The sequence below is a fragment of the Leucopleurus acutus genome, assembly GCF_964270905.1.
Source record: "Leucopleurus acutus genome assembly, chromosome: 16".
Taxonomy (NCBI): domain Eukaryota; kingdom Metazoa; phylum Chordata; class Mammalia; order Artiodactyla; family Delphinidae; genus Leucopleurus; species Leucopleurus acutus.
In genome coordinates this window covers 13,995,880-14,021,926 of record NC_139158.1, presented here as the reverse complement: position 1 = coordinate 14,021,926, position 26,047 = coordinate 13,995,880, and the positions used below count along the sequence as shown (strand labels likewise).

The 26,047-nt window shown below is 44.6% G+C and overlaps 1 protein-coding gene across 3 annotated transcripts in view; it reads left to right on the top strand.

Moving 5' to 3' along the window:
• Positions 1–26,047, top strand: part of CALN1 (calneuron 1) — a 481,970-nt gene that overhangs the window by 103,726 nt on the left and 352,197 nt on the right. The window contains exon 1 of one of the 3 annotated variants that reach the window (XM_082857507.1): positions 5,112–5,172. The exons of the other annotated variants lie outside the window; for them this stretch is intronic. The gene's annotated coding sequence lies outside the window, so the exon portion shown is untranslated. Of the gene's footprint in view, positions 1–5,111; positions 5,173–26,047 lie in introns of those variants that run through there. 3 annotated transcript variants of the gene reach the window in all.

Sequence of the window (26,047 nt, the reverse complement as noted above, 5' to 3'; positions counted from 1 at the left end):
CTTGGAGCAGCTGGGAATTAGGCAGTCGAGGGGATCCTGGTGGCTGGAGTAGTCTTTCGGTTTCTCTCAGGTGATGCTATGGAAGTAAATGATCTGCAGCCTTTTCCTCCATCATCATCATATTTATTATTATTTTTTAAATTTTTATTATTCTGCTACATTCAGAATGCTCAGAGGAAATGTCTAACTGGCATAGCTTTGGGTCTTCATATCAGGAACAGTTTTCTGAAAGTTCATCCAAATGGGGAGAGGTAGTTTTTCTGAAAAAGGAAGTTGGAATGATCCTGCTAGAAGACTTGGGCATGTCCTCCACAGGAGGGATAGTTGGTGGGACTTACTGATCGATTGAGTAGGAGTAAGAGAAGGGAAGGGTATAGTGTGTCACCACAGAGTTTCTGGTTTAGGTAACGGGGTGGATAAACAAAATGAAAGTCTGGCCCAGACTAAATAACCCACTTGTTTTCCCGCCGGCAGGGCTGTGGGCCGCTCTCCGTTACCAGGCCACAGGAGAAGGTGACGGCCTATTTTAAAAAGTCTCATTAAGGGGCTGTGCTGCTGAGAATAAGGCCTGTTTAAGTAGGTTACTTAAGCTCATGCCCCACAAATCTGGGTACTTTGAAAACATTTTCATTCATTCAACCAATATTTATTGAGCATCTGGTGTGGGTACTGGGGACAATGGTGAATAGACAGAGGTGCTACTCTCATATTCTAGTGGTGTAAGACACAATAAAAAAATAAAAACGGAAAATAAAATTAGATGATATCATGGAGACAGATACAGGGGCTGCTTCAGATTGGGTGGTCAAGAGAGTTCTCACCGAAGAGCCATATTTAAGCTGGGTAAATGGGGGGAAGATCTGGGGAAGAACTTCCAGGCAGTGGCAGCAGCCAGTGCAAAGGTGCTGAGGTAGGAACCACAGGGTGCTTTAGAGGAACAGGAAGGAGGCTGGTGTGGCAGGAGATGTGTACCGAGAAGCAGGGGCTAGTTCCTGAGGGGCCTCAGAGGTCACCCTGTAGAGTTTGGGCTTGATACTGAGTTTGATGGGAGCACAAGGAGGGTGTTAAACGGCAAAGTGACATGATTTAATTTACGTTTTCAAAAGATCACCCTGGCCGCTGTGCATTCTGTGTGCACTCCCTTGGTGCAACAAAGAGAGTCTTTATTCATTAGAGTATAAAATGAAATGTAGTGTTTAAGAGTAACAGATGGAGAGAAAATGGTTTGGTGACCTTAATTTAGTGGTTTCTAATGTACCAATTAAATATGGGTATGGACAAAACCACATTTCTAGTATGATTTCAGTTTTGTTTAAAAACTTGGTGCAGAAGAATAATAGAAAGAAGTACACTAAATATGTTAACGTTGTTGTCCCAAGGAGTTGGCATTATGAATACTTGTTTTGTTTTTCTTAAATGAACTCAAATGTATTTTATAATCAGAAACAAATTGTTTTAAAATGTAGATGCCGACGACCACTAATGTCTTGAATGAATGGGGTGTTGTGAGACTATATCGACTAAACACTTTTCCCCTACCGTTTTATTTCTGGAAATTTTAATGTCAAAAACCCATGGTCCTGGTTGGGGCAGAAATTAGGATGCTTCTTTTGCACCAGCTGTCCAATGGGTGGCTTTTTTTTATGCTTAAAAAATATTTTTCATTATGAAAGCCAACATTCTTCTTTTTAAAAGAAATTAAAGCCGTACAGAAATGTTACATAAAAAAATGAAAGCACCTTTCTGCACTCTCATTCCCCAGACCATTCACATTTCCGTACATAGATTGTTAGATTTCCTTCCTTTGCATTTCAAATACCTATATCTATATTTTGTCGAAGCGTTTTGGAATATTGCTGTCACAGGTCACCCTATCTCCGAATGACTCTCCCAGATTCCTTCCTCTAGAGCTTGAAACCTTGATGACCTTTTTCCCCTTGAAACAAAATCATTAGGAAACTTGCACACATAACTTAGCTAGGAGAAAGGGTATCTTGCCTTTTTTAGTATTCAGAGTGTTTACTGAAAGCATGCTTTATACTTATAAAAAATAGAGCAATTAAATAAAAGTTCATCTCCGAGCATTTAAACAATATTGCTCTAGTGTTAGAGCCCCAGAGTTGGGTTCATGATTACAGATCACTTCTACTTTTTCATTAACACAAGTTAGCTCATATGAAAACTTAGAAGTGCAAGTCAGGGAGCTTGGTTCATTATTTTGGTGACGTATTTATGACCACGGAATATTATCCTTTGAAAACGGGAAAAGCTCTAAGTGTTACTTAGAGCTATTGATGTGTTTGGGAAACGCTGTCCTGCGTGGTCTCACCACGCAGACTGGCTTTGGGGATTGCAGTGTCAGGAATGAACTGCTACCGACTCCATGCTAGTGTGTTGGATGGGAGACTCATTATGCGATTCAGCAGAATTACTACCTTTCCCATCAGTATTTTAATTAAACACATCCTTTCTTGGGGGAAGAGAAGAGTGAAGACATGCTTAGAAGAGAATGCTCGTAAAGTAATAGAACCATGGAGCTTATGAGAGAGCAGGGACCTTGGTTATCTCAGTTTACAGCTGGGGAAAAAGAAGGACCAGGGAGAGCAGATGACACGCGCTCCGTTACACAGCCACTTTCCCACCCCAGCGCCTCTTCCCTACACTCTGCACCGGCTCTGTGTTGCTAGAAAAATGAATTTATTTTGGTAAACCCGAGAATTAGGAAAGCGTGCTGAACCTGATGAAAAATGGGAGGGTTTTTGTGCTGTTCGTTCATTCTGTAAAGTGTAATCTGTGTACTGATAACAGGCCTAATTACTGTGTAAACATTTTTATAGCCTGGTAAGAAAACCTAAAACATCTGTACTGCACATGGATGGAGCATTTCAGCCTCCAGCACCCACTACTTGTTCTTAAAACCAGTTGCTCTGTTATTTCCTCTGGTCTACGGTGGATGATTCATCTCATGCACAGACACATAAACACATATTCCGGATCCGGTGGGAAGTGACAAGTAATAATAGCAAACTTGCATCGTGCTTACTACGTGCCATCCACTCTCTGATGATTAGCATTTCCCCCATTTTACAGATGAAGAAATGAAGAAGCAGCTCAGGGGCCCAGGTTAGCCCGTGTTGGATGGGACCCACCACACCACAGTCTCCCTGCCAGAGGCATGTTAACTTGCTAGGTGAAATCTCCACCTTCCCTTGCCTCCCAAAGACAAGCAGGCTTTCTGCAATAAAGATCAGGTGGGACTTTGTGAAATCACTTCAGTTAAATCACTTTTCGTTTGGGCAAACTCATGAATGTAGAGCTGCCAACAGTTCCCCCCGGGGATGACGTTTTCAAGTCTGCTTGGTAGGTTGCCCCAACCCCTTCCCTTCCTGAGTCACTTGGCAGTAACTGGTCCAGGACAGATCATCTACCCTCAGCTGAGGCTGGTGGTTCTGTTTGCCCTCCAAGACTCAACCCTCAAGTTTGCTGCACCAATACTAACCGACCTGTGAGCCCTGGTGGATTCAAGAACTGCTAGCTCCCAGCTTGGCTCCTGTGCTGTCTTTACATAAACACCAGAGTCTCAGCTTCTCACACCTAAGGAGAGAAGCGCTTTCAATAACCCAGAAGCACAGAATCCATGGGGCCCTCAAAGGGCAGTAGGTAACAGGGAGGTATCATAATGGAAGGAAACATAGATGTTGGTGGTTACTCTCAGTGGGTCCTCACTCAGAGATCTTAGCCTTAAGTTGTTAGGAATGATGCAGGCTGATTCGGAATCTTGCACACCAGAAGGGACTGAAGCCGAGGAGGATTTGCACTGGCCTCTTCTGGCTGCCTGAGTTCCAGCTGCTGGCCCGAGGGTTCCATGTGCTTGGAGATAGATCCCTGCATGGAAGGTGCTACTGTAGAAGCAGGCAAACACTGCGTTTGCCATAAGAGACAGAGAAAGAGAGAGAGAGAGAGACAGAGAGAGAGAGAGAGAGCGCACCAGTGCTGCCAGGTAGCTTTTCCTGGAGTGGCCACGTCCTCCAGGACCTTGGAGGACGTGGGATGGTGACCCATCATCAACTAGCACTCCAGCTAGCGGGTGACCCTGCTGTGGCCTTGGGAAAGGTGATACAGATCTTTCTAGAGGGAGGTTAGTTGGCTCTGGATTTGAGTTTTAGAACCTGAGCCTGAGAATTCAGTTCAGTGCTTCTCAGACTTTGCTGCACATTAGAATTCCCTGGGCAGCCTTAAAAAAAGTCCCAGTGCCCCATCACATCCCAGACCAGTGAAATCTGAATCGCTGTTGTGGGGAGGATGGGACAAAGGCCCCCCCACCCCCCCCCCCCCGCCAGGTGATTCCACTGTGCAGCCAGCTTTGAGAACCAAGGCTTTAGGACAGCTTTTCTCAAAGGAAAATGCCTGCACATTGCCGGGGGATCTTGTTCAAATGCAAATTCTGATGCCCTGGAGCAGGCTGAGTGCACCTGCATTTTTCACCAGCTCCACGTGCTGCTGGAGGGCAGGGCCTGGTTAAGAAGAATCCTGTTCTTGACTTACTTACCTTCACACAGATGGCTTCTGGAATCGCCTTTTCATGAGAGTATGGCCTCTTTGGTTCATTCAAGGCAGGGTTGGAGAACAGGGGGCCCGGATCCTGCCTCCCCTCACTTTGTATTCTTATAAAGAAGAATAGAGCAATTAAATATTCATTAAAAGTTCATCTCTGAACATTTAAACCTTATTGCTCTAGTATTAGAGCCCAAAAGTTGGTATCGTGATTACAAATCACTTGCATTATTTGTCTTTCTGGATCCAGCACTTTGTCCCGTCCCTGGTCAGCATTTATAGAGTCAGAATCAAAGGCTCAGAGAGCTGGAAGGGACGTTAGGAATTATCTAGTCTAAACCACTCAGTTTTGGAGAGGGGGATGCCGAGACTCAGAGAGATTTGTCCAGAGTCACAGATCATCAGGCCGGGGCTGCTGTGGATGCGAGACCAGGAGGAGGGACGCGGGAGGATGACTCCTGGAGAGAAGACACCCCTGAGCTGCTCCTGGGGCAAGGGAATCACAAGACACAGACATGCAGAAAGACCATGGATATAGTTACATTCAAACACCTGTGAATCCAGAAATGTCACTGCCAGTGATACCTGTGATTCGCCATCCCCTCCTTCCAAATTTAGGTAAGGACACAGAAGTGTGACCAAGTTGTTTGCTTCTGTGGTTGGAGTTGACACCTCGACAGATATTCAGTAGCCTGGTCCCAGGCGGGATGCACACGCAGGCCGCCCTACTTCATGCAAAATAATTACATTTACCATTTCCACCCCAAATATTTTCCTCCTGTCGTCCAAACAAAGAAGGAACATTCTCGACATACAGGTTTCTGGATGTCACGGTGGATTGTGTTAAACCCGCTGTAAGAATAGTTCATAATTGATGTTCTTGGCATTTATCACCTAGCCGTGACATGTTCAGCAGGTGATGACTAATAAATTATATTTTGTTGGATCCTTTTTTTTCCACTTTTTCAACTCCAGGCACCTGTTTCAGCATGTCAGTGTTGACAGGGACGTTTTCCTGCCCCTCTCTTTATGCTTCTTAAACTAACTTGAGATAAAGGCAGTGGGCGCGAGACCAAGGGGCTGAAACGGACATTGCTTTCTTAGGGTGTTTTATTTCGCCCTAGAAGGTCAGATTTTTTTTTCTTTCTTTCTTTTTCTTTCTTTTTGGCTGCGCCGTGCTGCTCGCAGGATCTTAGTTCCCCGGCCGGGGACTGAACCCAGGCCACAGCAGTGAAAGCCTAGAATCCTAACCACTAGGCCGCCAGGGAACTCCCAAAGGTCAGATCTTTAAACAGAGTGGGAGAAGACTTCTTACGGGCACATGAAAGTTAGTATAAAGACTGAGGCAGTATAATTATAGCTAATGGTTATATAAGTCCTCCTTTCTGACTACTTTACATGTGTTAACTCATTAAATCATTTCAACAAGGATTTAATGAAATAGACACTACTGTTGTCTCCATTTGCATGGATGAGGACGCCAAACCAGAGAGAGGTTAAGTACTTTACTGAAGGTCACACAGCTCATGAGTAGTGAAGCTTGACTCTAAAAGCTATGCCCTTAAGCTGTACTGCCAGCTTAACCAGGCTGTGCTGCCTCTGTAATTCTGATTGCCCAGGACATGCCAGGGGCTGCAGAGAACTTCCACAGGACATTGTCACCCAGACCCCGACTCTGCCATTCCCCTCCTGGAGCACCCTTTGACCTTTGAGTGGAGACCTGCTAATTCCCACTGCTGGGCTGGGTCCCGATGGCGTTGGCCTGGTCCTGTTTCCCCCATCTTTGCTTTTCTAGTTCTCTGTAGATGTGTCCGCTGATGGGCCTACCTCTGGGCCAACCCTAGTTCATAAACTAAACTCCAGTTGGTAGGGTTGGAGTGTCGTTTAGGGCAACTGTGTGTACGGTAGCATCAGATACCTGTGTCCCATTGGACTTTCAGACTTTACACCTTGCCGTGTTGGCCATGCACGGACTCAGTTCTGGCCTTCAGCCTCCCATTGAACTCAAGGGCGAGGACTGGGCCTTGAGTCTGTGACTCACTCTTGCTGGACTGTTCATATCGGTTGATCGTATTCCCCTAACATGAGCCTCTAGTGGGGGTTCTGCCCCTGGCAAACAGATGGAACCCCTGGGTTCTCCCTCACTTCAGGCTTGTTCTCTGGCCTGGATCTCCTGGGTCTAGTCCTCGCCTGAGTTGTGCCATGATTGCTCTGCCCTTGACCGTGGGCTTGGGGCTGCCTGATGCTTCACTGTCCCCAGCCCACGCCCGCTGCCTTGGTCATCGGCTCGGCCTGGTCTTGGCTCTCCCTCTCTTCCTGTTTGTCAGGTGTTGCTGCCTGAGTTTCACCTCTGTTCCTTAGGGGCTGGCAGACTTTTTCTGTAAAGGGGCATAAAGTATATATTTTGGGCTTTGCAGGTCTTCTGGTCCCTGTTGCAATGACGCAGTTCTGCTGTAGTAGCTGGGAAGTAATAACCACGGACAAGATGTAAATGAATGCGTGTAGTTGTGTTGCGATTACACTTTATTTACAAAAACAGGGTGGACTGGATTTCAGCCCGTGGTCGTAGTTTGCTGACCCCCGCTTCAGGATGCCATTGGCTGCCTCTTTCTTTCAGCCTACAGTGATTCTGTCTCTTTAGAGATCACTGGCATGCCTAGCCTAGAACCCTGGACCACGAATTCTACTCTGAATTCCCCATACCTGTGGACCTTCCTATAGCACCTATTGCTATATTCACTTTGCAACCCTTGACCTTGAATAAAACCAACCATTCATTTTTGTTAAGTTCTCAGTCGGCTAAACTGATTCCATTAAAAATGTAGGTCGTTCAACAACAGCTGGGTCTTAAATTCTTTTTACAAATCCTGGTATTGAATTCTGGATGGTTTCTTGACCAGAAATACAATGGCCGTATTCCTGAGTCTCTTCTCCTTTGAATGCCCTCCTCCCCTCCCCACATGCATTCTAATCAGTTTCCATTTCTCCTGGGCCCAAATCTCAAATTTTCCTTCCTTTAACTCATCAGTGTAAGTCTCTCTAAAACTTTGCTCGATCTCGCTGCATCCCCAGGCTGCCATCCTATTTCACTCCCTCTCTTTAGGGCAAAGCTTCTAAAAAGAAGTCTCTGCCCCTGCCACACTCACTTTTTTTGACCTTATTCTTGTCTTGTCCATTAACCCTTGGCTGCTGTCTGCCCCTACTGTTGGGCCCCTACTGTAGTAAGTCTTATATACTTAATATATTGTAAACTTGCTTTTTGAAATGTCACTGATATCCTCATTTTTAAAATCCAACGATGTGGACTCCTTTTTTTTTTTTTTTTTTTTTTTTTGCGGTATGCGGGCCTCTCACTGTTGTGGCCTCTCCCGTTGCGGAGCACAGGCTCGGGATGCGCAGGCTCAGCGGCCATGGCTCACGGGCCCAGCCGCTCCGCGGCATGTGGGATCTTCCCGGACCGGGGCACGAACCCGTGTCCCCCGCGTTGGCAGGCAGACTCTCAACCACTGCGCCACCAGGGAAGCCCTGGACTCACTTCTCATACTTGGCAACATTTGACACCATTGACCGCCATTTCCTCAGGTAACTCCCCCCCGAATGAACTCCCCTGGCTTTATTCTCACCTCTAAGCTTTTTTTTTTTTTTTTTTTAATATTTATTTATTTGGTTGCACTGGGTCTTAGTTGCAGCTCACAGGCTCCTTACTTGTGGCTCGCCGGCTCCATAGTTGCAGCTTGCCAGCTCCTTAGTTGTGGCATGCATGTGGGATCTACTTCCCTGACCAGGGATCAAACCCAGGCCCCCTGCATTGGCAGTGTGGAGCCTTATCCACTTATCCACCACCAGGGAAGTCCCTCACCTCTTAGCTTTTTACATTAGTCTGCTAGGGCTGCTATAGCAAAGCACCACAGACTGGGTGGATTAAGCAACAGAAATTTATTTTCTCACAGTTCTGGAGACTGGAGTCCAAGATCAAGGTGTCAAGCAGGGTTGATTTCAGAGGCCGAGGGAAGGATCTGTTCCAGGCCTCTTTCCCTGGCTTGCTGACGGCTGCCTTCTCTCTGTCTTCATGTGGTCTTCCCTTGTCTGTGTCTGTGTCCAATTTCTCCTTTCTTATAAGGACACCAGTCATATTGGACTAGGACCCACTCTGATGATCTCATTTTAACTTAATTACCTCTTTAAATCCTATCTCCAAATATGGTCACATTCTAAGGTGCATTCTGAGGTTAGGACTTCAACATATGAGTTTTTGGGGAGACACTATTCAGTCCATAACACTTTTCCATCTCCACGTTTCCCTTTGCCACCCCTCAAATGCTGCTATTCCCAAAGTCCATTTCTTGGCCCCTTTCTTTTCGTGCTCTCTCAAGTTTCTCTCTTGGAACAATCTTCTTTCCCTTCACGCTTTAACTAGCTCTTGTAACATCGCATCTTATCAGACGTGAGATGTAAATTATCCCACGGGCGCTCCAAACTCAACGTGGCCCAAACAGAACGGACCATTTCCTGTGCAGTACACAACGTGTTCTCCTGCCTGGCCCGAGACCCCCAGCCCCGCAGACACTCAGAATAAGACGCTTGTTGTCATCTCTGGCCCTCTCTCCCCGCCCACCGGTGACTGATGGGTGTGTCACTTCTGTTGTTTGGCACCGACATTCCGATCCCACTGGCACAGCTGTTATTCTGGGCTGGACGTGACCCTGCCCCTCCAGGTCCATCCACTGGAAATGCAAGGTGAGTGATGCCACTGTGGACCCTTCCAGACCCTTCCAGTTGCATCTCACTGAGGTTGAAATTCCAACGCCTTAGTGACTTTCATTTGGCCTCCTTGGCCGTTGACCACTGCCGCCTTCAAGTTCCACCAGACCACAGACTCCTGTGCCTTTGCTCCTGCTGCTTCTGCGGCCTAGAAGCCCCTTGACGTTTCAAGGCAGTTAAATCTGACTTTCCCGGTGGAGTGTTCCTTGATCCCCACGATGGATTTAATTTCTCCTTCTTCTGTGTTTGTGTAATTTTTATTACACAAATGTGTTTGTTACCTCGACATTTACTGTAATGCTTCTTGGCTTGGGCCTAGGTATCGTATTTAGAATTTCAGAGTACAGGAAAAGTAAAAATAAAGGGATTTTAGCAGGTGTCTGCCTTCTTCCAATTAGGAAATAGGCCCTCTACAAATTAACCTGCAGTTACGTCTTTGAGGGGAGAGGTTTGGTGGCGTGTGTGCATATGTAGATGTGTGTGTGCGCACATGTGTGTGTGTTTCTCCACTGTTCTTGGCACGGCGCTTTGCCCATAAGACGTGTTTGGAGATGTTTCTTAATTTTAGTTAGAGGGCAGTGCTGTGGGGATCTAGCTGTGTGTTTGGCACTCTGTGGTCTTAAGACTCGGACATCGACATAGGAAGAACAGACCTGTGTTGGTCGGCAAGATGGTTCTCACTGCAGGTAACCTTTGCTCCATCACTTGCTCTGTGATGATTTGCTGTAGTGTACACTTCTCGCACTGGGGAGGGGGCTGTAGAGGAGGAGAGGAAATGAATTAAATGAACCCCTTCTTTCCAGTCCTTGAATTCCTTGGAGAAGAGGTGGGAGAGGAAACAAAGGAAAATTAAAGTGTTTCTTAAAGGGACCTTTAAAGTAAATCTGAACAGACAAATAAGGGAGTCATTATTTGCATTGAAATCAAATAATTCACTGTAGGGTCCTCTTAAAAAATGAAGTCCTGTCCTGAATTTGAGTGAGGTTTCCAGATCATTAGGTAATTGACAGAGGCAGGGAAAACCATCCCTGTGAACAGCGAGAGGAAGCCCAATTAGAAGTAACAAGCAAGCAGGTCAGATATTATAATGCACATCACTGGGAAATAGGGTTTGATCTATTGCACAGAGTCAAATATTTTTCTGAAAGGGTGTGGTGGTTTAACGGTCTTTTTTCCGCCTTTCCAATGCATGCACGAATCTCTACGTTTCACGCTTCTCAAGAAAGTCTTTGGGTTCCCGCGTTCGCCAGGACTGGTGGCCAGCGGTGCGTCTTGGAGGGTCACTAAGTCCTTTCCCCTGGACTGGCTGGAAGACGTGCACACACCCCTCGCCCCTTCCTTTCCTCTGGCTCAGAGCTCCTGGCTGTATCTGCGGGACATTTCCTAGACCAGGACTGTCTGGGGGCCACGAGGGCTCACCTTATGGTCACCGCTCTGTCTCCAGCTTTTGTTGTCCGGCTGTCCTGTCCTGCCAGATGCCAGCTGTCATTGGTCCCCCGCTGGAGCCAGCCAGGCAGAGCGAGCAGAGTTGTGGGAACAGTTGTAGCACCAAATCGCCCAGTTTAGATCCATTCAGGCTTCGTTTAGAAACGTTTGGGAATAAAATCCCCTGTGGCATGATGGGCGCTCAGACTCACCAACCCCTCGGGGCTCCCTGAAGGAGAAAACTCCTGCCATTCTGGTCTTGGCCTTCTTGTATTAAAATGTTGCTTTAAGTACAAAAGTAGAAGATGTGTGGTCAAGCTTTGGAGAATAAGCAAAGAGAAGACAATAAAACTTACTCTTAATCCTGTGAATCCAGAGGTAACTTGGGGATCACAGCTTGAGGATAAAATCTCCCAGAATTTGTGTTTGTACATGTGGGTGTTTTATGTGTGTTTACAAAGTATTCCTCTATTTATTTGAAGGGGTTGTGATACGAATACCCTTGTGCGAGCTGCTTTTTAACTGACTATATTGTGGATGTCTCGCCGGGCTGTTGTATGTGTTCCCACTTCATCATTTTTAATGCATGTATTCTATTCCACAAACAGGTGTGTGGTGTGTTATTTTTGACCTGTGTTATTTTTCTAAGGATAAATTCTTAGAAGTGGAATGATCAGGTCAAGGATTTGGGGACCTCTCCTACAGATTTTCCCATTCCCGCTTCTGATAATGTGGGATGACTCATTCCAGATGGCTTATTTCCATACGTCCTCACCATCCGCTATGGGCATCAACTCTTTTTAGAAATTCAGTAGCCAGATGGTTTTGCATTATTGTTTTATTCTGGATTTCTGGGATCATAAACAAACATGCACATTTTTTTTCATGTACTTATTGGCCGTTTGATTTTTCCTTTTGTGAGTTATCTATTGATATATATATATATATATTTAACATCTTTATTGGAGTATAGTTGTTTTACAATGGTGTGTTAGTTCCTGCTTTACAACAAAGTGAATCAGCTATGCATATACGTATATCCCCATATCTCCTCCCTCTTGTGTCTCCCTCCCACCCTCCCTATCCCACCCCTCTAGGTGGTAACAAAGCACCGAGCTGCTCTCCCTGTGCTATGCGGCTGCTTCCCACTAGCTGTCTATTTTACATTTGGTAGTGTATATATGTCCATGCCACTCTCTCACTTTGTCCCGGCTTACCCTTCCCCCTCCCCGTGTCCTCAAGTCCATTCTCTATGTCTGTGTCTTTATTCCTGTCCTGCCCCTAGGTTCTTCAGAACCTTTTTTTTTTCTTTTTTAGATTCCATATATATGTGTTAGCATACGGTATTTGTTTTTCTCTTTCTGACTTACTTCACTCTGTATGACAGATTCCAGGTCCATCCACCTCGCTACAAATAACTCAATTTTGTTTCTTTTTATGGCTGAATACTATTCCATTGTATATATGTGCCACATCTTCTTTATCTATTCATCTGTCAGTGGACACTTAGGTTGCTTCCATGTCCTGGCTATTGTAAATAGAGCTGCAATGAACATTGTGGTACATGACTCTTTTTGAATTATGGTTTCCTCAGGGTATATGCCCAGTAGTGGGATTGCTGGGTCGTATGGTAGTTCTATTTTTAGTTTTTTGAGGAACCTCCATACTGTTGTCCATAGTGGCTGTATCAATTTACATTCCCACCAACAGTGCAAAGAGGGTTCCCTTTTCTCCACACTCTCTCCAGCATTTATTGTTTGTAGATTTTTTTTTTTTTTTTTTTTTTGCGGTACGTGGGGCTCTCACTGCTGTGGCCTCTCCCGCTGTGGAGCACAGGCCCAGCAGCCACGGCCCACGGGCCCAGCCGCTCTGCGGCACATGGGATCCTCCCGGACTGGGGCACAAACCCGCGTCCCCTGCATCGGCAGGCGGACTCTCAACCACTGCGCCACCAGGAAGCCCTATTGTTTGTAGATTTTTTTGATGATGGCCATTCTGACTGGTGTGAGGTGATACCTCATTATAGTTTTGATTTGCATTTCTCTAATGATTAGTGATGTTGAGCATCCTTTCATGTGTTTGTTGGCAATCTGTATATCTTCTTTGGAGAAATGTCTATTTAGGTCTTCTGCCCATTTTTGGATTGGGTTGTTTGTTTTTTTGATATTGAGCTGCATGAGCTGCTTGTAAATTTTGGAGATTAATCCTTTGTCAGTTGCTTCATTTGCAAATATTTTCTCCCATTCTGAGGGTTGTCTTTTTGTCTTGTTTATGGTTTCCTTCGCTGTGCAAAAGCTTTTAAGTTTCATTAGGTCCCATTTGTTTATTTTTGGTTTTATTTCCATTTCTCTAGGAGGTGGGTCAAAAGGATCTTGCTGTGATTTATGTCATAGAGTGTTCTGCCTGTGTTTTCCTCTAAGAGTTTGATAGTGTCTGGCCTTACATTCAGATCTTTAATCCATTTTGAGTTTATTTTTGTGTATGGTGTTTGGGAGTGTTCTAATTTCATTCTTTTACATGTAGCTGTCCAGTTTTCCCAGCACCACTTATTGAAGAGGCTGTCTTTTCTCCATTGTATATTCTTGCCTCCTTTATCAAAAATAAGGTGACCATATGTGCGTGGGTTTATCTCTGGGCTTTCTATCCTGTTCCATTGATCTATTGACATTTTATGTCTGTGTCTGTTGAGGGGTCTTTTGTAAAAATAATTTGTAAGAACTCTAATAGGAAGAGTAGTACCCTGTGTTTATTCTATGTTGCAAAAATTTCCGGGTTTGCTGTTTATCTTTTTATTTCTTTTATATTAGTTTTAACTTACTTTTTTTTTTAACGTTTTAAGCAAATTTTTTTCCTCCCCTTTTAAATACTTAAATTCTGGAATCATGCTTAGAAAATGCTTCCTCACCCCCAAGAGTACATAAATATTTGCCTTTAAATTTAACATTTTCCTTCTAAATTAAAAAAATATATGAATGTAATGTATTGCACAGAGCTTAAAAGTTGAGTAGTATTCAGTGGCTTCTTACACCAAGTGGCATGGCATCTGTGACTGTATTTCTGTTTTGTAAATAAATTCATATGTACCATTTTTTAAACAAACTTATGGTTACTGGGGGGAAGGGGGGGAGGGATAGACTGGGAGGTTGGGATTGACATATACACACTACTACATATAAAATAGTTAACTAATGAGGACCTACTGTATAGCACAGGGAACTCTACTCAATATGCTGTAATGACCTATATGGGAAAAGAATCTACAAAGGAGTGGATATATGTATATGCATAACTGATTCACTTTGCTGTACAGCAGAAACTAACACAACATTGTAAATCAACTAGACTCCAATAAAAATGTTTAAAAAGTGGCATGGCAGTCCCTTGCCGTCCTGCGGAGGTGCTCTGTGAAGCAGGGGTCCAAGGAGCTTGGGTGCAGGAATTCTGCCATCAGGTTGGGGCCCCTAGTCCTGTGCACAGACTGACCCCTACATCCTTGTGGGCAGCGGGCACCGTATCCCAGCCCTGCGCTGGGCCTGGGGTGCCCTCTCATTCATTTTTGCCGAGGCTGGCCTGCTGACTCTCAGGACACAGGGCACAGGAACCCTGGGGACAAGGCTCTTCTGTCTGCCCGTGACCTGGGCCCCCGAGGCACCGGCAATGGCCAGTGTGCACCTCGCAGGGTCCTGGCGCTGACTGGCTGGATTCTTCCTAGTGTAGACCCTTGACAGGCACAGAATTCCTGTTACCCTTCACTCTGTGAAGGTGGTAACTCCTTCTGCCGTCTGCCTTTCACATCTCCTCTGAGACCTCTCCAGCCACTTCCCTTTGTCCTTGTGGCTTACAAAGGAATAGCTCCCCTGCCTCCCATCCTTCATTTTTAATTGAGCAGCATTTGGGGAACGAAAGGTGATAAATGAGTAAGATTGATTTGACAGTGTTTACCAGTAATCTAATATATATTTTTATCATTAAATTTTTAAATCCATCTGAAATTTTGGCTATGCTATGATATAGGGATCTAACTTTATTTTTTTTCCAAATTGTTGTCAATTTTTCCAATACTGAATTGAAGAATTTATTGAATTCTAAATTGAATAATTTAGAAATGCTGGTTTTGTTATGTACCAAATTATCATACTCATTTGGGCTCATGTCTAATCTGTTGGTTCTCCTCCACTGTAGCATCTATTCATTTTCCTGGTTTAATTATAGTAACTTTAAAAATCCTTGATAGGGCACATTTCCCCTTATTGTTTCTTATATTTTTAAATTACCGATTTTTTTAATGGGAAAATAATTATGATTTTTTTATGGTCACTATTTATCCAGATGTCCCAGAGCTTTCAACTTGTCAAAACCATTTTTTTTTTAAAAAAAGCTGCAGTTGTCATTTTGTTCCTTTGACTCACTTGTCCTTCCTGAATTTTCTAAACCTGAGGCATCTTTTCTGAAGTTATATTTCAAAAAAGTTATGTTGCAAAAATACCCCCCAAAAAACCCTGGAATGGAATTTCTTGGTGTGTGTGGCTTACCTGTAACCCAGTCTTCTGTCCCCTCAAGTTCAAAGTGGCACCGTGCTGTCAGTCATGGGGAACACAGTTTGTGCGTATAACCTGTGTTCCAAAGCAAAAACACCACAACATAGAGGAGTGACTCACTGGAACCAGACTTCTTGTAGTCTGGGCAGGTGGCCCTTGGCAGTGCTGGGAGGGGTCAGGTGAATGTTCCAGGTGTGAGTGGCTCTTACATGGCTGGAAATGGCTGCCTTGTGGCAGGTGCCTTCTGTCATCTTTGGTTTGCTCCTTCCCTGTTTTCTCACCACTTTCCTGTGCATCTTTCCTGTTCCCTTGAATCATCCCTATTTTTCTTTAAAGTCTGGGCCTGGCTATGGCATCTAAACCTTTACAGATCACCTTACTCCTCTTAAAAAAAAAAAAAGTACATATATGTAGATAGATATATATCTATATCTATCTATCTATCTATATATATATCTCCATCCCATGTTTCTTGATCCTTTCATAATAGACCATCTTCATTTTCCTTGTTAGCCACTTCTAAGACGTCACACTGTTCCTGGTGTGTTTCAATGCCGATGTCATCAGATGCATCAGATTTCCCCACTGCCATTCCAGTTGCTGACTGAGGTCTGGAACTCCTCGAGGTCTTGTCTAAGGTGGAGCCAGGGGATGTCAGCATCACAGCCACTGAGGTCACATTCTCTTTGCTCTTCCCTCCCTTCCCCGCCTGGACCTTCCTTGCCCCCTGATGTTAGTGAACACTGCCAGATTGAGACCATTGCTGTGGGTAATAGGATCCTGAGTGCCAGGAGCCGGATGTACTGCTTACCATGTGCCAGGCTCTACCCTAAGTATTTTCTGGAGAATCCCAGGCGATACTTATCACTGCTCAATGAGGTAGATACCTTGTGACTCCCATTTCATGGATGGGGAAACTATGTGTCAGAAGGGTTGCGTTGCCTAGGGTTGTACTGCTGCAACGTGGCAGAGCCAGGACTGGGTCAGGGGTCTGACTGGCTTGAACGTCAGTCGGCGATGCTGCTTCTTTGTGAGTGTTTACAGGCCTAAGGGTCGGGAAAGGCCTCCTCCCTGAGCAAGTCCTTGAGCTGGAATTAGGAAGGGCCACCGATCGCAGAGGCTGATGACCTGAAGGGGTGGTACGCGGGGCACGATGGGAGACTCTGGCAGGGCACTCAGGTGGGAGAGGGCTGGCAGGTGTCCCTTTGGAGGTGTTGGCACCTTAACCGGAATCTGCTTCTTTCCTCAGCCTCCGGGCTGAAACCCCCTGCCCCCCGGGCAGCCTTAAAGAAGGAGGCACAGGCAAAGCACATCCTCATTTAAACTTGGACCATCTTCCTGGCCCTGGTGAGTAAGGTCATTTCAGGAGAGAGTGAGGAGAAGATGACTAAATTAGGTTGGCTTTTGTACCTCTTTGGCTTGGAGTACAGTGTGGGAAGCGATCCAGCGTTGCTTTTCCTGGCTGGCTGGAGGACAGAAGAAGACAGCAAACAGTAGGGGACCTTGCCCTCGTGTTTGTTTTGCCTCTTGGTGCCCTTTGCTGCCTGCCACTCCTGATCCGTCAGCTTCCCTCGGATGCCCTCGGCCAAGGGCTCTTAAAGGTGGCTTCCTTTCCTCCGCGATGGCCGCCACCCCCAAGTTCCATGAGTCCCCATTTGTTAATCGATGCGAATGCTTCCCTACGCCACGTTTTCTGTAGTGCCTTTTACACCCGATAGGTTTGTGTTTCCAGTCCACGTGACCTTGGCTGGGACCCTTTGTCAGAGGAGAGGGTTCCATTCCTGAATTTCTTCGGCCTTTTGAGTCTCGCGCTGGCCTCCAGTGTATTTCTTTGTCGACAGACTCGTGGGTATGTTTCAAAGAACAGAGGCCCTCCCTCATATTACGGCGTCAGAAAGATGAATACACATTTCTAGGATAAATGAACGCCTTCACTGGTGCTTTCGGTCCATCCCAGGATGAGCTCTGCACATTCTCTCATTGGAACCGGCCTCTAGGTCCCTGTCTTAGGAGGCAGCTGGGGAGGTTTTCCTTAAGTGTGGGCTCTGGAGCCAACCCACTCGGGTTTGAGTTCCTGCTCTACCACTGACTCGCTCTGCACTTTTTGGAGCCGTTTTAAAATTTGCGCGTGCTTCATTTTCCTCATCTGTAAAATGGGGATAATATTAATCCCACCTCACAAAGTATAACCGAGATGTTGCTTAACATTGCTTAATTAGAATTGCCTACCACACAGCAAGCCCTCTAAAAAGAGTCACTATTTTCATGCCTGACCTATTCTGAGAAATTTTCCTTTGGTCTTTTCCTTTGGCCAGATGGGCATGGTACCCAGAGACACTTCTAGCATCGTTACGGCTCCATGAGAGTTCTTGGTCCTGAGTTTTACTTTTCTGCCCCTGCTGGCCCCAGGGACGTGTTTTGTTCCAGGTTTCCTATGGAAGCATAGTAACTCCAGGGGATGGATCATCTTATTTCCTCTCTGTCATGGTGGTTCTCTGAAGGACAAGCTTCTTCATATCATTCATTCATTTATTCGTGTGTTCATGCATGCGTGCATCCGGCAGACATTTTGAGTACTCCTTGTATGTCTGACACTGGGCTCGATGCTGGGACAACATTGTGACTGAAGAGCTCAGAGTCCGCTTGTACTTTGTGGATTTTTGCTGTTGTTGATGATGTTTGGTTTTTATGTCTCTTGAGCATAGAATAGCTTCTCATTTCTTTCAGCAGATTCCTCTCCATCACAGGGTCTTTGTGAAGGTTGGATCGTGACCAAGAGGGCTCACGGGATGTCCTCCCGATGAACTCAGCATCTTGGGTTGTGTCCATTTTTGGTCTCTGCCTTTGGCGTCTCCCGTCAGCAGGGACCCTCCTCTTGCCAGCAGAAGTTCCTGAGGTGACTGCCACCCTGCCTTCGCTGTCCTCTGCCCGGCTGCTGGGGTGACCTTGTGTCCTGTTTGTGACATTCCTGGGGCCCCCCGCTATCTTGGGCACTGCCGTCTTCAGGGCCCCAGTGTCTAGCCTGCAGGTGAGAGGCCTGTGCCCAGGGTCAGCCTCCTGCCACCACCTGGACCACAGGCTCAGCCAGGATGCTCGCTTCTGAGCCTCACTCTTTTCCAAGTGCCCAGCTCTCAAGCAGTTGTGTGGCTCAGATAGTCCTTGATCTTGAGGACCTGGGCGGTGTCTCTGCTGTAACACCATCCTGGATCACAGCGTTCTAGATGACCTAAGTCCACGCTGCTTGAACAGCTGAATGGATGAACGTGACCTCCCTTGTGGCTAGATCTGCTTCAAACCCCCACCCCGCCATCCTCAGGCATACCCCCAGTTTTAAGGCAGAATGAAATCTCAGAAAAAGTAAGTCCTTGTTCTCAGTGCTATAGCCTTATTTCCAAATATTCTTATGCTGTCAACTCCAAAACAATAAGTAAATTTCAGGCCACTTTCCATTCGAATGATGGATTGAATGAATCTAATTTACGTGCTTTTCATGTAAATTGGCCCAAATGAGGCTAAATTTCCAGGGGTCCTGTACCTTTCTCTGTCAATCTCTTATAGCCTCTTCTGGGTAAAATAGGACTAATTCAAGTTTCAAAAAATAACAGGAAGCGGCAGACTTTTAGACTTCTGCTTGGTCTTGTCCATCTTCAACTATATTTGCTCCCAATTTGGTTAGTCTCTATGGACAGAATTGTGTCCCTTCCAAAATTTATATCTTGAAGCCTTAACCCCCAGTGGGGTGGCAATTGAAGGTGGGGCCTTTGGAAGATAATTAGGTTTAGATGAGGTCATGAGGGTGGGATCTTCGTGATGGGATTAGTGCCCTTATAAGAAGAGACCCCACAGTTTGCTTGCTCTCTCTCTCTTCCCACCACGTGAGGACACAGTGAGAAAGCAGCTATCTAAAAACCAGGAGGAGAGCTCTCACCAGAAACCAGTGCTGGCACCGTGACCTTGGACTACTAACTTCCGTAACTGTGAGAAAACAAATTTCTGTTGTTTAAGCCACCCAGTCTACGAAATTTTGTTATGGCAGCTAGTAAAGAATTGGAAGAGCCATTCTGAAGAACTCTCTACAGTCAATATTGGGGACCGTGTACAGCTATTTTCCGCAGATCCAACAATCTCTTGCTTCCCACTGTCTTGGGTGGAGGGCTCCCAACTCAGCCAACAGGAACCCCCCACCTTTAGCAGAAAGGTGTCTAGGGCTCTCAGTTTGATACAGATGCCCGAGCAGCCAGAAGTGTCTAGAAGAGGTAGCAGGACATCTTTATATGAGGATTGCAGAAGAAGAGGCATAAAATATATGAAAATTGAATCCTTTCACGTTCAACTTATTAATTAAAGAAGATTATAATAGCCTTCAGGGGGAGCCTTAAAAAGCAGCTGAACTTTTTGTGTAATTACTTTCAGAAAGAACAACTCAAAATCATCTGCCAGAAGCATTTCTGTTGGCAGGCGAGCTTCAGTATCCCTGTGACACTGGTGGACAGTTCCTTCCACCAGGTGCATTCATCTAATCACCAGCCAGCTCTCGATCCTTGGAAATTCACGGAGAGACGGTGCCATTCAAAATCAAGATTGGTTTAGGAGATGCACATCCCTTCTGGTCGACACAGCCTGTACTCGACGCTAGCCCTTTACGTTCTCTGGTCAAGGCTCTCTCTTCCAAGGTCTGTGCTGCAGCCACGTCGTGTGCTCGCCCTTGATGGCTGTGGGTCATTTTAGTCCTGGCCTTGAAGCAGCCTTGGTTCTGCCTTCAGGCTCCCTGGGGCCCTCCCCCCACATGGAGGAAATTCCAGGCAGACTCTTTAGTTTGTAAAATGTTGTTAGTTTCTTTCTAGCTATAAAAATGAAATAGACCCGTGGTACAGAGTGTGGAAAGTTCAAACAAATAAGAATACAATGACAGTAAATCATCACTCAGCAGTGACTAGTATTTACATTTTGGTTGATTTCCTTCCAATAACTTTTTCTGTGACTAGGTATATCTATATATATCATATATATATATATATATATATGAGACTAGGTATAATAATTATATTTATATAGTTGTGATTGTGCTCTCCATATAATTTTATGGCTTGACCTTATAAAAGTAATAGAAGAATAGGATAATAAAAAAACAATAGAAGTGGGTACAAATGAAAGGTAAGAGTCCCCACCAGCCACACTACACGTCAGAGGCAACTATTTTTAATCATTTGTCATCGTGAGTGCCTGTGGTGGGTGAAATCACTCTAAATGAAGTGCTTCTGTGTTTTTGATTCTCCACCTTAAATGGAATCTCTCCACCTTCTCTTATGAACCAGAGATTCCTGCTGCCTTACAGCACTCCTCCCTTTCACCTTCCAGTGACTTTTATTTTTAAATCTTTAAATTAACTAGCTTTATTGCTTTAGCTCCTCTATTTAAATCTTTATTGCTTCATTCATTTTAAGCAGTACCTTCTGATCTCCCACCATGAAAGACGAGGTACTTCACACCCTACAATCCTTTATCCTTTTTTTAAAATAAATTTATTTATTTATTTATTTTCCGCTGCTGTTGGGCCTCCGTTGCTGCACGTGGGCCTTCTCTACTTGAGGTGAGCGGGGCTACTCTTCGTTGTGGTGCGTGGGCTTCTCATTGCAGTGGCTTGTTGTGGAGCGTGGGCTTTAGGTGCATGGGCTTCAGTAGTTGTGGCACACGGGCTTCAGTAGTTGTGGCGTGCGGGCTTCAGTAGTTGTGGCTTGCGGGCTCTAGAGCGCAGGCTTCGGCAGTTGTGGCACACGGGCTTAGTTGCTCTGCGGCATGTGGGATCTTCCCAGACTAGGGCTCGAACCAGTGTCCCCTGAATTTGCAGGTGGATTCTTAACCACTGAGCCACCAAGGAAGCCCTCTTTTTCCTTTTTTAACCACTTTTATCACTAGACCATCATGGGGTCAAACACACTCTGTTCTCTGTCTAGAATCGAAACTTCCATGATTCGTCTGTTGATTTCAGGTTCAAAAACAAAAGTGTTTATAATACTATGATTATGTAAATATTATTCCCTGCAGAAACAAACATTGCATCATTAACCCTGTGCCGTTTGTAGGAGAAATGTATAAAAAAAGACCCAAACAAATCGTAACTTGGAAGGAAGAGTGAAGGAGGGGGGGAAGCCCACTTTACTTGTATTTGACATTTTTTAATAACTTTTTTAGAAGTTCTGTTTTATATTGCTAATATAAATAGTATTTTAATTGAAATATAGTTGATTTACATTATATTGGTTTCAGGTGTGTAACACAGTGATTCAATATTTTTATAGATTATACTCCATTTAAAGTTATTACAAAACAATGGCTATATTTCTCTGTGTTGTACAATATATCCTTGTTGATTATCTATTTTGTATGTAGTAGTTTGTATCTCTTAATCCCCTACCCCTATTTTGCCCCCCCTTCCCTCTCCCCACTGGTAACCACTCATTTCTCTGTATCTGTAAGTCTGTTTCTTTTTTCTTATATACATTCATTTGTTTATTTTTTAGATTCTGCATATAAGTGATAACATACAGTATTTATCTGTCTGACTTATTTCACTGAGCATAATGCTCTCTAGGTCACCCTCGTTGTTGCAAATGGCAGAATTCCATTCTTTTTTATGGCCGAGTAGTATTCCATTGTGTAAATATACCACGTCTTCTTTATCCATTCATCTGTTGATGAACAGTTAGGTTGCTTCCATATCTTGCCTATTGTAAATACTGCTGCTGTGAACATTGAAGTGCATGTATCTTTTTGTATTTGACATTTGCTATGGACATTTGGCCTCTCCTTCTTTTCCAGCAGATGATCCAGCTTCCGCTGCTGTTGGCTGCTGCGAGTCCCTTTTCTCCCTGCCCTCGGGACTCTGTGTCTTATTTGCTCCCACAGTGGTCCTCTGGGATTGCACCTCATCCATAGATTTCACCCACCAATTGGATCCCAAGTTCTGTCATTTCTTGGATTCCTTCTGTGTTTCACTGAAATAATTTTTTGAGTGATTCTGTTAGGAAGTGTCTGTGGATGGGAAACTTTCTAAGCCCCTATCCTGATTGGATTTGTCAATTAATTTTTCCTGTGAGGCTAAAAGGCTTGTTCCACTGTCACCTAGTATCTGATGATGCCAATGTGCACCTAATGCCGGTATGATTGTCATTCATTAGAAAGTTGTCTGTTCTCTCTGTTAGAGGCTTGAGAGTGCTTTCTTTATGCTTGTGTTCTGAAACGTTATGCGGTTTTAGATGATGGATGAAGTTCTGGCTATTTGACAGGCCTTTTCAGTCTGAAGGTTCATATCATCAGCTCTTGAAGTTTTTTCTTCTATTACTTCCTTTCCTCTGTGTTCTCTCGTTCTGAAATGCTTCTTAAGTAGATGTGGCCCTTCTGTGTTAATCCTTACTGTTTATTAATTAAATTTTTTATTTCTGTTTTGCTGTATTTTCTGTGCTTTCCATGACTTCTTGCTCTAGTGCTTCTGATTTTTTCTCCAATCAATCAAAATTTTCACTTCCCTGAATTCTTGATCTCAGACTGCACATTTTTCGTGGCAGCCTTTCAGATCTCCCTGAAGTGTTATGTGAACATTCTTTCAACTTGTCTACTCTTTCCAGAATCTTCCTCGTTGTTTCCGGGGTCACCTTTTTTTGTCCTGCCCTTTGGTGATGCTGATTTTCTTTTTAATTAATTAATTGATTTGTTTTATTTTTGGCTGCATTGGGTCTTCATTGCTGCGTGTGGGCTTTCTCTAGTTGTGGCGAGTGGGGGCTCCTCCTCGTTGCAGTGTGCCGGCTTCTTATTGCGGTGGCTTCTCTTATTGTGGAGCACGGGCTCTAGGCACGTGGGCTTCAGTAGTTGTGGCACACAGGCTCAATAGTTGTGGTGCATGGGCTTAGTTGCTCCGTGGCATGTGGGATCTTCCCGGACCAGGGTTGGAACCTGTGTCCCCTGCATTGGCAGGCAGATTCTTAACCACTGAGCCACCAGGGAAGTCTCTGATGCTGATTTCCTTGAAGTCTCTGGCAATCCTTGTTTGACCATTGGCATTTCTGACATGTCTGAATGAAATGTGTCAAGATTCAGGTTTCCTCTGAACACCAGCCTCCCCCCAAATGATAGGAATGGCAGCAAACCTTCAGAGGGTGGACCATGTTGATGAGAAAGATTCAGTTTAAGGTTCAAGACTGGGAAGGGGTGAACACGTTGCCCCCATGCAAAGGCAAGAGGAGGAGGATCTCACCCTGGGGCACCCACACCAACCCTCAGGCACATAACTCCTTTTATTTTTTATTTTTTTTAATTTTTTTTTTGCGGTACGCGGGCCTCTCACTGCTGTGGCCTCTCCCATTGCGGGGCACAGGCTCTGGACGCGCAGGCTCAGCAGCCGTGGCTCACGGGCCCAGCCGCTCCGCGGCATGTGGGATCCTCCCAGACCAGGGCACGAACCCGTGTCCCCTGCATCGGCAGGCGGACTCTCAACCACTGTGCCACCAGGGAAGCCCACATCACTTCTTTTAAAAGAGCTTGTTCTCTGGGTGGGAGACCCAGCTCACTGTTCCAAGTAAAAGGCTTTAATGAGTCCCTCCGGGTCCACCCCGTCTCCATCCAGCTCTTCGTACCAGTCACCTCGGGGTGCTCTGTGGCGTCCCACCACTCCTGTCTCCACAGTGGCCTTTCCTTGTCACACTTTCAGCCCTGCCTCACTCTGCTTATCTTCATCCATCAAGATGAGCAAAATAATTCTGCCTTCCAGAGATGTGCCAATTTTTTGGACTGACAGTGGTCTCCCTCTCTCCCATATTCAAAGCCTTTATGATTTTATTACATTTTGTTCCTCTATACCATGATTTTAATGGCATTTTAGGAGAGAGACGTATGTTCAGTTTTCCTTCTTGAAATACTTCGTAGAGTTAACAGCATGTTATAAAGATTTCTGACATCATTAAAAATTCAGGGACCATCACTGATGCACAGCATACACTGATATGAATGTACTTCGCTTATTGATTTCTATACTTCTGGATTTTTGTCTTGTTTTCTTCTTCCCTTCTTTTCTGTCTTTGTGTTTCCATTTTAAATACAATGCAACACAATTTTTTGGTGCACAAATCTTTGACCATTTCTCAGGATAGATTTCAAACAATAGATTTTTGGGGTCAAAGGGTGAGAACCATTATTTGAATGGATACCTAATTGCGAAGTTGTTTTCTCTAAGCTGTTGTTTTAACTGCTACAGAGTACTAGTCCCATTACAACCTCACTAGCATGTTAAAAACAAACAACCCTCCCACACTGAAAAAGCACATAACAGCATAAAAATTACATTTCTTGATTACTTACGAGCTCAATTATTGTTGTCATATGTTTTATTGTTTTTCCAGTTTAGTGAATTGTCTACTGTGTCCTTTTTGTACTCCCAGTTTGCCTCTCACTCTTATTTATGGTGTTTATAATGTTTAGAAGTTTACATTGTTATAATGGCAAGGCTCTCAGTCTTTTCCTTTGTAATTTCTTTAGCTATATTTCAACTTTGAATGTCTTTTAACTGTAAAAGATGAGTTAAAGTTTTACATATATTTCACTCTAGATTTTGATTATATGATGTTTTCTGGGTCTACTCCTTTTAAATAGTCTTGTGGTTTCCTTTATGTCTTGCTGCATTAAGTAGAACTTGTAGAATAGTGTTACCTAACAGTAGAAGTAGTGGGCACCTTGTCTTTTTCCTGATTTTAACAGCAATGTCTCTGCGGTGATTTTCAAAGTGGGGTGTGTAAGGTGTTCTTTTGGAGCGTAGGGAGAAAAGGGAAGAAGGAAGAAATTACACTTTACTAATATTCATTGTAGAGAGTGATACTGACAGTGCTCAGTTGTCCATATGTGTGCTGGTCTGGTGTGACAGGTGTGTTGTGTTCAAGAAGGTGGGCATCCTATAAAGTGAGATATTGCTGTAGGACCTTCCTCATGCACTTGTCACCAGTTACTTGTGACACCAGTGCCTGGCTGGGGGATTTACAGGTAATATTAGTCAATTTTAACTAGACTAACACCCAGAAAATAAGCAAGATGCCTGCCAAGGAGCCCCAGCTTTTAGATCATACTGATCATGCAGGCCCAAGAGGACCACAAGACAATGGCCAAGTTGGCGTTTCCTGTGCGTCCCAAAGGAGACCTTCATCAGCCACTTCATGGGTTAAAATTGACAAGCCAGCAGATTGGGCAAAAACTTAAAAAACTTCTAAAAGACTTAAAATGTTGATCTATATTAACTTTCATGAATAATGAAACCTGCTCTAATCTTTGAAATGAGATGGAAAATGACTCTCAGTGGCCTTTGTACCCCAAGACACTGTGCAGCTTCTATCAGGGCAAAGTTCTTCAAAGAGTTGTCAAACAGAAAGCAGAGTCACACACTTTCTGTCATGAACAGGTAAATGGTCCATGTCTGTGATCTCTTCTGAGATGGCAGGATGTTGCCTGCTACACACACTGAAAGATGACATTTTAACAAAGATAGAGGAAATAACTGCTTTTTTAAAAAAAATCTTTATTGGAGTATAATTGCTTTATACTGATGTGTTAGTTTCTGCTGTATAACGAAGTCAATCAGTTATACATGTACATATATCCCCATATCTCCTCCCTCTTGCATCTCCCTCCCATTCCCCCATCCCCCCCCTCTAGGTGGACACAAAGCACCGAGCTGATCTCCTTGTGCTATGCGGCTGCTTCCCACTAGCTATCTGTCTTACATTTAGTAG